The following is a 13,612-nucleotide window of genomic DNA, read 5'->3' as shown; positions in this document are numbered from 1 at the left end:
TCGGAACGGAAAATGCTTTTGCGGCTTGCCATCAATGCATTCTCTGTCAATATAATTTCGAGGGGAGCTTATTGGCCCTGGCGGTGTATGTTTGATTTTCTATAGCGACTGTTATTTAACTTTCGTAATATCGCAACACGAATATAGACATCGAATGCATTTACAAATCAACCTCGGTATTTTTTTCCGCGTCGCATTTACTTTCTTGTGGGTATGTTGCATTTATATTCAGCAAAAACGTCCGCACGTTTTATGCCGAAATTATAAATTACATCGAGAAACTAATAAATTATAATGGACGAACTGTTATAAAATAAGCCGTATGTTGAGTCATTATAAAACAAAAATTTTTTAATTAATCTTGTGCTTTTTATTCTACTAAAATATAATTTTGAAATTACATCAAATTAAAAATATAACAAATTATAATAAAGCGCAAAAATATTTGATAATTTATCTTAAAAAAATATTTCATTACCTTGATAGTGATGTTGAAAATATACAGTTAATATTACAAATTAAAATAAATTAATACCTAGATAATTAACACTTCTATAAAGACTGACAGCGAAGTCGAAATGAACGAAGAAGCGCGATATTAAGTGCGGACCACACCTCTGAATAAACCTCCCATTTTTCAAAGACGAAAGCACACTGAACATAGCGAGATACGATACGATGAGCGTCGTTAGGTAACGAAATGGAATTAGAACTGTTTACCTGAGCCGTCAATCCTTAACACTCGATCAAAACGCACTGCCAGATGCAGCTTGCACACATGTTACACGCATCACGGCATCGCCGCGACAGATTGTCCCGGCGCCCAACGTCACCCTCGGTCGTCACCGTCGCCGTCGTCGTCGTCGTCTTCGAATGACGTCGCGAACACGTGGTGTCACGAGCTGTCATCGGCGGTCACGGCGATTTGCGACCCTCTCACCCACTATTCACTAGATCCCGAAAATCATCCCCGTCGTCGCATCGTGCCACGCATGTATCAATACGCATCACCGTTAAAAATCACGCACGGCTCTATTAATTAAATTTTTCCTAAACTAATTTAATTACTTTTATCCTTTTTATTATATGTCGTCGACGTGCACCGTCACATCGAGAATAAGCACTATCCTCCGGCGGCGGGAGTCAAAAACGGGAGGATCGCCGCTCGATTATCGGGCTCGCGACGGAACGAGAGAATCGGCGCGATATCGTTTCGCGTACGGGACGAACTACTTTTTTTTTTTTTTCCGCGTACCAACTACGGTTCGTTACTTGCTCGAGGTTGACGCGCGGCAGATTTGAAAAATCGTAACTTTGATCCTCCCGCGCGGTGACCGATACGCGCACGCCGAGCTCCGCGATGTCACTGGATGCTGCCGGCGAACTTTCGCGCACGGACAAACGTACCCCGACCTATTCCCACCCTCGCTGCCTCCACTCGCCCGGTCGGGGCGCTACCCATTCCGCGCCGCGTACACATGCAGACTCACCCTCTAGTACGCCAACACCCGTGCTTCGTGCAAGCTCGATAATCTTCGTGCAAGCTCGCAAGCTGCAATTTGGAAATGGGGATGAGAAAGCTACAAGGGCAGCAGAGTGACCAGGCAGTTAAAAAAAAAAGGGGATAACGCGATTTCCCTAATAATCACCCTTGAATGTCGACAGGCAATAAAGCGTCTCGTAATTCAATTTATGAATCGGAATAATAATTAATTAATCGAGCTCAGATTCAGGACAAGCGAAATTCGTTAAGAAAAGAGGATGAAATTATAGGGGGATGAACAAAGATAAGATATACAATGCACAATAACTTGCTCGATTTCATCGACTATTATATGACAGCAATTAAGATCGTCCACCGAAATAAAGCTTGAATTTATGTGCACGGATAATTTATCGAGCATTTATGGGATTATACTTTTTCATGATTTTTTTTTTAAGTTATTAATAATTTAATATCGCACTTACTATTATTGTTCCGTTTATTACTAAAATGAAAACGGATTTTACCATTTTCTCGCGCAAAGTAATATTTATTTGATAAGAGCTTACTCTAAATAGTATTACAGTTACTAACTCGGTGTTCGAAGTGCATAAAACAATTTCGATTTGATTCAACGTTCATATTAATGAGGCAAAACTAATATAACGAATTCCGATAAAAACGTCGTAGGAACATAAGCGGATTTGACTCGATGCACTAAAACTGGTGGTGCTTCGATAAGCACGCGAATTTTTCATCATTTTCGAAACGATTTATATATATATATATATATATATTCATATGTTTCGACGTAGCGCATCCATTGTAATCGCGGGATTATCATAAACAAGAGATCGGTACATTAAGCGCAAAGAGAATGCTGTAAAACTCCCGAAACGGCTTCCACTTTTCAAAACGTTTAAACAAGCGAGGCCGAATAACTGTTAATAGTTTAAAATATAGTTGAACATGTGAATACCCTCATTATTAGAGTTTGCAGTCATCGTAATATTGTACGTCATCTTAATAAGCGTATCGCGCGATTAAAGCGTGCAAACGTTCTTCGCCGTCAGCGTTTTTTCTTTTATTGGCCGCACATACATCTCCCCCACTGATAACGACCAAATTAAAGCGGCCGTTATTAAGCCGAATACATTAAGTAGACTTTTTCGCGATAAATTCCCGTGCAACAGAATATAAGCAAAAATATCTGCTTTTAAAATTCAAATTTATCCTTGTTAAATATTTAAGCGGGTCAAACGGGTGGATGTCGTCCTCCCGCGACTGTCGTGCGTCGTGCGCGCGAACGAAAAACTTTCTTACTTCAGACTCTGACGAGCCAATTTGCGTTATAATCACTCCGGTTTTCGAATTGCTCGGCGGTGCTACGCCGCGAACTTCGGGCCGAGCGCTAACGAGCAAGTCCGCCTTTCGTAATTAGCGCTTTCCAAAACTTAGGTAGGAAACGTCGGCGGGCCGGCAGCTGGAATACAGGGCGATTACAGGGAGGCGCGGATAGGCGCCAAAGCTCGAAAGGGCGACTTATCCGTTAACGTGGCCGTGTGCGAGGTAGCTCGTTATGCGCGCCACTGTAGGGAGTTAATTATCGCGTGCATTGCTTGACCGTTCATCAGAAGCTGGGCGGCGCAGTTTGCGCAGCCCGAGCTCCCGATCGCGGCCGCACACTCCGCCGAGCGAGGATGCATCTTTGTATGCACGAATCGAATTCGCGCCGCAACGAGATGCACATACGTCGATGCTCTCCGCTGTTTGCCGTCGAGTTCGCGATACCCCGAGCCTGGAAACCGAGCCGCGATTCCCCGCTCTATCGCGATAGACTTCGGCGCGGTAACCTCGTTTCCACGGCTCGTTTGTAGTTATATGGCTTTGTGATTGCCTATGTCAGACGCGATACGTCGAGGAAATATGGAAATGTTTCTGTCTTTCAGCGCGACGCTAAAAACGTGTGCACGCGTCGCGCACGTTGCGACTCGTCGGGCCCGATATTGCATTCGAAATGTTGCAGAAAAATTTAGAAATTGATCATCGCGCACGTACTATTCATTTATTTGCCACGCGGTAGTTTTAATAATACGATATAATTTTTTTTTTCTATTTTTTTATTTCACTCGAATGATAGCAGATTTTCGAAAATGCAGAGAGATTTTTCTCGACTTATTTACCGTCTGGCCTTTCGATAACGTTCACACGCCAACGTCGTCCTATCACGTCCAAACGACGTGACACCGCTGATCAGCTCGGTAACCGAAAATGACTGCGGACTCGATACGTTCGTGTTTGAGATCTCTGATCAAGACGACATCGAGTTTGTAGTCCGATATGTACACGCCAGGTCGGATGCGCTTGAAACATGCAAACGCGGGCGCAAATGTGAGAAGACACTCGCACCTCGGCTGTTACCTCGGCAAACGAACGTGAAAGAAAATCAAGAGCGCGGCGTCGATAAATGCAGCACGTTTCACGTCGTAACAATTTTCAACGTGCACGCGCGAGACCGAAATTCTTTTTATTAAAGGCATTTACGAATACGGCTGATTATTATTTTTTATAACGCGAATCAAAAGAGTAATTATTTTTATAGTTATAGAATATAAAATTGTATTAAAGGTAGAGGACCGACGTATTTTTAACCTGCGATATTTTCCGACAAACCTATTTTTAATTACAAGCTCGCGGCTGCGTCCAATCACGCGACGATATCCTTTGTTTTCATCTTTGTATCTCAATCGTCTCACACATATTGCATCTATTCGCCTATTCAACGGTGTGGTGGATCTAGTTGGTGGAACCTTCACAATGTTCACTTTGAAGCTGCACATGATTGCGCACGTCGGTGGCTTTCTGATTGCGAAGACAAGCGTTATCAATTCTGTTCCGGGCAACGTGCATTCTGCTTGTATACATGCATAAATATGTACGTGTGTAGCACCCGTGTGCGAAGTGAGGGAAGTAAATTCATATGTTTCGCCGTGCCATGAAGACCCGCGAAAGATACGACGTGCGCTTTTACTAGTGCACGAGAAGTTTCCTAGTCCCTGCCTTTTACGAGCTTAAGTTAAGCTAACACTCGAACGCTCGAACTAAATCACTGCGTCACGTTACTCGCTTGAAACTTGAAGAATTTTCGTGTTCCGGAATTTTGGAAGTTTAAGTTAGCCAATGCTCCAATTTGCTCGTCAGACATTCGACAAACGCAAGCGTATCAAGTGTACGATAGTTAATAAACAAAGGTGCACTGTCGCGCACAATAATTAAAATAATTACAAATATTATAAGAGGTATTAAATGTCGAATTTTCTTCAAGTTTAATTAGCTTGTAAAATTTTATTTTATCGTCTCGTAATATTCTGTTTTAATTTATAAATGTTAAAAAAAAAAAAGAAAGAAAGTTTTCTAATCAATCCAGTTTCGTACGGGACCGTTATTGTCGTCGATGTAACTTTGATAAGAAGGGGGAGGGGGAGGAAACTCGACGTCTCGGTACGTCCATCGTTTATTTCTGGATTTTGAAGTCACGTAGGTCCGGCAATAAAACTCGCCACGGCGAGGAGTAAAGCCGCCGTTTCACTTTACCTCCGCCTAAAACAGTTTCTTCGAGTTAGCTGGAACTTGGAGAATTTCGACAGGTACGACAGAAGTGATAAGCGCCCGTCGCGTCGGCGGCAAACTCCTTTCGTAACGCGCAGTTTATTCATGCTCCATGCATTATATGAGAATTTCGACGTACGTGTTAATGGCGAGGTAGCGGCATCTTTGGTCGAAGAATACGTCGGACTTGCTAAGTTTCGCCCCTCACAACTGACAAGTTACGAAACGCCGCCAGAGAATTTCCTCTCTAACGAGGATGTTTGCGAAACGCAACTTTTCCTCGCGCGGTCCGACACAATATATGGAAACTAAAGTGCGGAAAATTCCTGAGATTCTTCGCGTTGTCAGAAGCTCGGTTCTAAAGCGGAATTAACGTTGCATTGTAATCCCGATAATTAACATATCCTACCTTGAAAAAAAAAAATACGCGTTTATATCAAATAAAAAAATTCTTCTCTGACGCTTTTTCCGCGACGCGTCTTGATTTCTTAGCGCGCTCGGCTCGCTTCGTGCCGCGATATTTATACGCCAGCTTAATTATTATTATTTCGTAGACTGTAAATATTTTAATTACTAAAAAAAATTTTAATAACATACTCTAGATATTTAAAATATATTTAATCGGCCGCGTGTAATTTTCAGTTATACGTTGTAGTATAATTAGCTGCGGAGAAAAAAAAAATTGAAACCCGAATGTAATATCAGAATTAATATTTTGCTTTGAAGTTAATTGATTTCTGTTTACACGTAATATTAAAAAAAAAAAAATATCGAAACAAAACGGGACAAAGTGAAGTTAATGAAAAACTATATCGCGGCGATAGTCAAAATTTACGCGCTGAATAACTATGTTCCATGGGTTTCATTGAATCGGAATGTTATACGACGAAGTACGCGAAAATACATATATCGCGTTCTTTTTGACGTATTCATTTTCGCATATTTTCACGGCGAAAAAAAAAACCCGTTGAAAAATCGTCGACACTAACGATAAGCAAAAGTAGCAGGAAAATGGCATCGAGCGAGAAATACAGTCGACGCGCGTTAGAGTCTTTTCCTCTCTCGTAAACGTTCGTTATTTCGTTCCACACGCAAACGTCCGTTGTTTTTCTTCTTCGCTCACTTCAGCCACGGTCGTCTTCTGTCTTCTTCCTGCGCCTCCCACGGACCGAGATCTCGAATTTGCCGTATCGAACGTTTTCGCCTCGCTGATTTCACTGGATTCAGAATTCCAATCGTTGATCCAATCCGTTCTACTGCACGCGAGGATTTCGGAAGCGCTTACGAAGTCGACAAAGAAACACCTTCGACAGGATCGGCTCCTTCGTATCTCGGGGATGTCTTAGGTGCGCGCTTCGAAATCTTTCTGCACGCAACCGCACGTGGAATTTGAAGGGAGTCAAATTATCTGAATATAATTTGACCGACCGGAGTTGGATGGGAAAAGATCGCTGCTCTCATAGGTTTCAATCACGAGAGGCAACGTTTGCCGGCAAAGTTCTTTAAACCGATTTAAGATTTCAATCAGAAAATCCGAAATGTAGAAAGATGTAGAAAGATCCTCGAGATATATTCCCGTCTTACGCAATGATGTCGCTAGCAAATCGTCCAACTTCTGACGCGAGTAAGAACGAAAGAATGCGGCTTCGCGAATTTTTTTTTCTTTTCCAACGCATTCATCGCGCCCTTTATCGCCACGTTTAAAAACACCTCGTTAAATAATCGCGTTAAATACCCACCAATAAAAAGTATATCCCGCGTTTAAATCAGTCGGGATAATTAATACTGCAAATTATTTTCGTCCGTGCCGTTGTCGCCGAACGGCGGAGTAATAACGTAAAACAACTGTCGTGTTTTTCATTAGCATCGCATTAACGCGAACGGGAAACGGGAGTGCATTATGCCGTCGTGAAAAAAGGAGGCGACGTACATACACGGCGCAACGGAACTCCCGCGATCGAATGTAGACCCGCCTACGGTCCATAGAAATTTTTGCCAGCATTACGGCATCGTTCGATCATAATACGCTTCCACGACCCGAAAAGAACGTAAAGACCGCGTATCGCGAAAGCGAATGGGCAATCGATTACCATAATACGGCGATTCCGGTGCATTCGACGGACGGAGGGGTGTGATCTATATAAAAAATCGGCCGGATTAATATACACGAGGCGAGAATTCAACGTGATTTCACGCTACTGCTATTTCCCGAGGTTTACTCGTTCTCGTTTCGCAAAATTACATTCAATGTATACATTACTAAAAAATATTTACCACTAAAAAAAAACAAAAAAGACATATTACCAAATAATAATTGCGCAAACGCGTCCGATCTTTTAATCCGGGCTCGTTCCGCTCGTTGTTCCCGATGCGCGAAACCGCAGCAATTGCCCTTTTAATAGTATATATTTTTAATCCGCATCGATCCCCCACGTTTGGGGGAAAATTTCAGAGGAAAAATTTCATTATTATTAAGCAAATATCGCAACGCGAATTTTCGTTCGGTCCAGCGAAACCGGAATTAAATTCACCCGCCGAGCAGTCAAATGTATTCACCCGCAGCTATCGCGCGGCATAATAATCGCGGACAGAATTCTCGCGCCGATTTGTGTCCGACGATAACCCCTGCTATAAATTGAGACGGATAGATCCGAAGGCGCGCATCGAGGAACCGTATGGGCGATAGATTATCATAATGCAGAGATTGCGGGGATATACCCGGCCCGCCTAAAACGCGAGCTCGGTGCGCGCAATTTAAATCACCGCGATATTTTACGTTCGCTTATTTGTACCGGCAGCTCGCCTCCAACGGAAAGACGCCGCGTATTTCCGCGTGGATAAGCGTCGCTTTACTTGCTTTACTTAACTTGCAATCGTACCCGCGCGTTAGTTAATGGTGATTAAATAATGTGCCGTATCGTCGGAATGAGAATGGCGCAATTAGGAGTACAGGATTCTGCGAAACTTTATACGTACTCCAGCGATATATCTCGCGCGTGCGAAACCGGACGGAGTATTCTTGCAAAACGGACCCCGTACGGTTTCCAACGATGGCAACGCGACGGCGTCGTGTTTGGAAATTCGCTCGGGAATTAATATCGAGAATTTTTTATCTTAAAAAATTGTTGTAACGCGTAAATTAGCTGTTAATTGGTAAAACCGACGCTGATTAGTTCTCTCTCGCTTGGCTTGCTTCACGCCAAGCGAGAGTCAATGTCGAAGCATCGTGGACTATCGCGCGAAAGTGTTAGATAAAAAAATTAATTCTCGCAACAAATAATTAATCGGGCGCGTTCGCGAATATCCAGTGCAAAAGAGAGAGACGGGTAGGTAGCGGGGTGGGTGGGGTGCGGGGGAGGAAGCGGCATACGTGCCGCGCGCGAGTTACGTTCCCCCACTACCCCCACTCTCGCTCTGTCCTTCTCGAACGCTCGAACGGAACGTACGTACGCAGCACGTGCTCCGTACGTATCAAGTATCTACGTACATTCGGCTGGCCAGAGGAACATAATCTGGCGTCAATTATCTCTCTAAGTTAATTGTGCGTACCGGCGACTACGTCTTTTCGACACAAGTAAGTAAAAACCTCGTGTACGCGTACATGAAATTCGCGTGTCGTCGCCGTTAATGAAGCGTGCACAGCGTGGTCGACAAGTAGGTACAGTCGGGCTCGGGGGAAAAGGGTCTCGATCGACTAGTTCGCGTTAGATTCGAGAGACATTTATTCGTAGTGCAGAAATACGAAGCGTGGAAAATTACATCAATGTATCTTTTTAGTTGCGTAGTGTCCTAGAGTAGAGGTCGGTCACGCGCGCGGCGTACACATCTCTTGCCTTATCACGTGAAACATAGGTATGTGCAGGCCGGTCGGCTGTACATAATATATTTGTTGATGCAACCTGAACTTGATAACGTGTACGTGTAGGATATCCGTGAAGCGAATACTTCGTGCGAAATACTTGTACTTATTTGTAACGCAGCATTTAATTTTCGGCATTCTTATTAACCAGATAAAATTTTTTCTGTTTCAGATATAAGCAGAAAAAGACTTTCGTCGAAGAAGCACCTTCCAGACACCCCCGTTGAACTGACCAGAGTGCTGAGAGGAGGAGGAGGACCTAGGAAAGGCATCGGGCATCGGCGGAGCAACCCATTGGTAAGGATCAATTTTATTTTATTTTTCCCGTTTTTAAAATTTATTTAATTTATTTTCTTTTAATTATTGAGATCTCTGCTAATTAATTTCTTTCATTTATTTGTTACAGATCATCTTACCAAACTCCGCCACCAGCATACCCGTGAGTTGCATGATTTTTTTTTAAAGAACTTTATTAGTATTATATTTCGGGTGGGAACATTTTTATAAAAAAATAAAAAAATAAAAAATTAATACACCGCGTCGGTTATCTAAAATAATACCAACTTAAAATAATATAAGTGAATAAAAAACATTTTTGATCAATTTATATATTTTGTTTTAACTCCAGTTTTACATATCAATGTAAATTGCATACATTTGTATGGAATTTACGTTGATATTATTACAGCTCAGCACTTCTTTGGATTTTTATCTGAGCGAAACAATAATTCTGCTTAGATAAAAATCTGAAGGAGAAAAGTATCGTCCGCCGAAACTGTACAAATACGACGAACCGGTTCGTCGGTCGCTCGCGAGATCCGAAAAGTAGTCGGTCGCTTTCTTTTATATTAAAAATTTTTAATTTTAAAACGGGAGTGCCATGGACTATCGTGCGATAGTGTTTAACAAAAAAATTTATTTTCGCGGTAAATAATTAATCGGGCGCGTTCGCGAGTGACCTACGCGGAAGGATGACTCGACACGTCCCATCTGAGAGGATGAGCAGGCCCGGACCGGGCATCTTGCATCGGCGGAGCAACTCTTAGGTGAATATACATTTTTTAAAATAAAATATTAAATAAAAACTTTTGCCCTTTTTTTTTATTAATTTAATGAACTGAATTTCATGTCTACATTAATATTTTTCTTTATGTTACAGCCACCGCCTGAATTCAACAACTCCGCTGATGCTCATGCAGATTGGTAAGTCGCATAACTTTTTCTTTTCGTAATTGGGATCTTCTAAAAAAAAGCGCGTGCGTAGCGCGCGCATGGTTTCTTTTAATTTCTTAAAAAACGTATCAGATAAATAAATAATTTGTGGCTATAATAAAAACGAGGAAGAAACATCGCGAAGATCGTAGTAGATACTTTAAACTGTTCGGCTTAAGGTGTGCATTACACTTTACGAAAGAACATCAAATGTACGGCGAACGCGAGCGTTCCAAATAAATCAATCGCTAAAAACATAACGCACCGACGACATATCGCTGACAAATGATCGCGGTCTTTGTGCCGTTCGTGTTATATACCGATGGTTTACGCGCATATTTTTCTATTCAATACACATATATGTTTTCCTACAGATATTATTACGCGTAAGATACGAGCTTTCGCGAATAGCCCGGACACGTTACGCGCACTAGCCGTAACATTTCTCATTGTCACGCGAACGTTCTCGGGCCATCGAATTCAAGGACCCGCTTCAATGTTTTTCGCAGCTTTTGCTCTCCTAACCCCTGTCACCATTTCGTATCTCTTACGCCGAATCGATCGCGGTCGCCCGAGCGAATCGGTTTTCCAATAATTTTCACAAATCATATTTATCTCGGATATTTTTCTAAAGTTAAATAAAAAAAAGAAACTTATTGCGAGATGTTAAATTAATAACATATTCGTTGGAAATCAAATATAACGTTAAGATGAAAAGAAATATTATTCATTCACATGTAATACGCCATAGAATTCTAAGTGTGTCACGAGTAACAGAGACGTTTCAAAACATCTCGGGAAAGAGCGCTGCGAAAAAGAGAGAAGCTCGTCCTCGAAGAATGCGGCTGCGAAACGCATGAAACGTTATGAAATTTTCAAGGGTTTCCGCATTTTATCGGGTCCGATTTCCGCTGGGGAATCGGCGTAGGGAAACGGGGCAGCAAATGCAATTCTTAACGCTATGCGGAAATCGTGTAGTGAAGCTGGAGTGTACGACTTCCGGCACGGCTTTCTCGACGATGAAGTCGTCAAGCTGACATGCGTCACGGCAGTTAGTGGAAAAATATTCTCGATTCCTTTCTGACACGCTGGTTTCCCATTCAAAACTTTTTTTTTACCCCCCCTCCCCCTCCGCTCTTACGCTTCGCGGGGAAAGGCGGAAGAAAAAAAATCTTGTTTAACTTTTCAGAAAATCTCTCTTTGTAAAAATAAACGTTTTTAAATACAATTCGTCGGCAAATAATCGTTTCAGAAGCTACTTCAGACTCGAATTACTGTCTACAAGTAAACGTATAAAGTGAATTTTCTTCAACGGCACACTTAAGACCTTAAAGAGCTTCACTTCACAAAGTCTTAATTTATATGAGAAAAGTAAATCCGGTGATGACCGTAAAAACATTTCCGATAAACAGCCCTTTTGCTAAAGAATTCCTTGTCTTAGTTTTCCCCTTCGTACTTCGGGCCCTTGGTAGATTCGAGTAGGAATGGAGTAATAAATCACCGGATTCTTTCCAATAACAGCCTGCGCATCGATAAGAAACGGAATAAAATTCCGCTCGAGGAAGTACGCCGACGAAATTAATATATATCTCCGCGCGTATTGATAAATTTTTCTCCCCTGAGCAAACTTCGCCCGATGACTAATTTCGAAACTCATTCGCGCGTAAGAATTTTATGCTCCCCACTTTCCCCACAATGTCGTTATCGGTATAAAAGAGATTAATTCTTAATTGCTGTATAAGTGCGATCAAATTTACTGTGTTACGCAGGTAACACTTCATAATGAATATTAAGAAAATGCGAAAAAAAAAAAACAAAATTAAAAAAAATTACGTCAAGTTAGTTAATGCTTTAATCGCGATAAAAAAAAAAAAAAATAAAAACTTGTAATATTTTGGATCGAGAATATCCTTCGTTAAGTTTCTTTTTTCCCCCCGTCGCTCGTAAATCGGCCACGTCGGCGTCAGAAAACACGATGTCGTTCGTGAATTAGTTAATGCTTGATTCGCAATGCAGCCAGAGAATAAAAAAATTACGACGACGACGACGACACGGCGATAAGATCGGCGAGACCGACGATGGTTCGCCGATCTTTTCAACGATCCTAGTCTTCAATTACATCATTCTTTACTTCTCGGTGAATTCCGACATCTCATTCGTCACATTCGCGGACAGTTTTCCCTCGAGTGAAAATCTCGCGATCACTTATTTCGAAATTAGCTTAAAACAAAAATTCTTACTGCAAACTTGCCGCGAGCAGAAGTCTAATTAAAAAATTATCTAATTAAAAGAAAAAGCATTAAACTTAAATTAATAATTTTAATATAAACGCAATTTTAAATTGTACTCTGTATTAATTTGTTCATGATATAACGATATATAAGATTAAGTGCATTTTGTTGGCTCGAATGAAGCAAAGAAATGTTAAAATAATTTATCTATTTGCTATATTATTTCTACGTGAAAATCGTGCAGAGCGCAATTCGCATTTAAATTACATTTAAATTTTACTAATTACATGTGGAGATTTATCTCGAATCAAAAAGAGATGCATGTATTATAGATGCATTAGCTTATCATGCACATTCTAATTATTCCACAAATACTGTTTGCAACATAATAGCTCAATCGTAGTCCAATTATCGACAGTAATAACAAACATTTACACTCAATGGGAAACACGACGAGTTTCCTCTTTTAATCAACGAGATTACGTGCAGAGAGTTTAGAAACTACAACTCGGCAAAGTTTTATCAGTAAATTTGTCCGGTACATCGGTTTCCCTTGATTATTCAATTGATTCTATCATAAATAATTATATTAAATATAATGAATAAAAAAAAAGAAAAATATACAAAATAAAATATCCAAAGAAAGCTACTCTCGAGTATCGATTTATTTAAAGGAAAAAAAAAAAAAGAAATTTCAAATTGTGTAGTCTTTTTTCACGAAATAAAAATTCTCCCCTCTCTCTCCCTTTCAAAGTTGCTGTCGAGAATTGTGATTTTCTTCATTCGGGAAAATGCCTTTCGCTCGATTTCGCAAAGAAGTGCAAATAGCGTGGCGTACGAGATGAATCTATTCAACGGGGCAGATTTTCCTTCCTTCGCGAAATAAGTAATCTCAGATGAAGCAAAATAACGTCAGAAACAAAGTCCAGCGAGAGAAGGGGGGAGAGAGGGAGAGAAAGAGAACAGTTCTCTCATAAGCCGTACGATGTGTCGCCCGTTGTCGCGATCAAAAGCAGTACGTTGTGTATTAAGTCGAGTATTACAGCGAGTATCACGAGAATGGAGTTTTGCAAACGAGCGCGCGCGCGCAAACGCATTTACGTAAATTTTGAGGAGTTAAATTGCTCGGAAAATGAGTAATCTCGCGAATAATGGAGAACGCCGGAAGTGGGAGGGGCGGAGGAGTGCACCGGTAGCGTAAACATTGTGCTGACTCGG

At 41.4% G+C, this 13,612-nt stretch overlaps 1 protein-coding gene and 1 long non-coding RNA gene across 6 annotated transcripts in view; one reads left to right on the top strand and one right to left on the bottom strand.

Annotated features, from left to right (window-relative positions):
• LOC139110012 (nephrin) overlaps nucleotides 1-1,491 on the bottom strand; it is a 186,597-nt gene extending 185,106 nt beyond the window's left edge. The window contains exon 1 of one of the 4 annotated variants that reach the window (XM_070669502.1): nucleotides 721-1,491. The gene's annotated coding sequence lies outside the window, so the exon portion shown is untranslated. The remainder of the gene's footprint in view (nucleotides 1-720) is intronic. The other 3 variants (XM_070669503.1, XM_070669504.1, XM_070669506.1) reach the window with 3 other exon arrangements.
• The window catches only part of LOC139110024 (uncharacterized), a 198,845-nt gene extending 187,075 nt beyond the window's left edge, over nucleotides 1-11,770 (top strand). Inside the window, exons 10-12 of one of the 2 annotated variants that reach the window (XR_011546933.1) lie at nucleotides 9,124-9,248; nucleotides 9,358-9,997; nucleotides 10,111-11,770. This is a non-coding gene — a long non-coding RNA (uncharacterized lncRNA). Of the gene's footprint in view, nucleotides 1-9,123; nucleotides 9,249-9,357 lie in introns of both variants that reach the window. The other variant, XR_011546932.1, reaches the window with a different exon arrangement.
• Nucleotides 11,771-13,612: the final 1,842 nt, after the last annotated feature.

Source organism: Cardiocondyla obscurior, linkage group LG19 (assembly GCF_019399895.1).
Source record: "Cardiocondyla obscurior isolate alpha-2009 linkage group LG19, Cobs3.1, whole genome shotgun sequence".
Taxonomy (NCBI): Eukaryota; Metazoa; Arthropoda; class Insecta; order Hymenoptera; family Formicidae; genus Cardiocondyla; species Cardiocondyla obscurior.
This window is presented reverse-complemented; position numbering and strand designations above follow the sequence as displayed.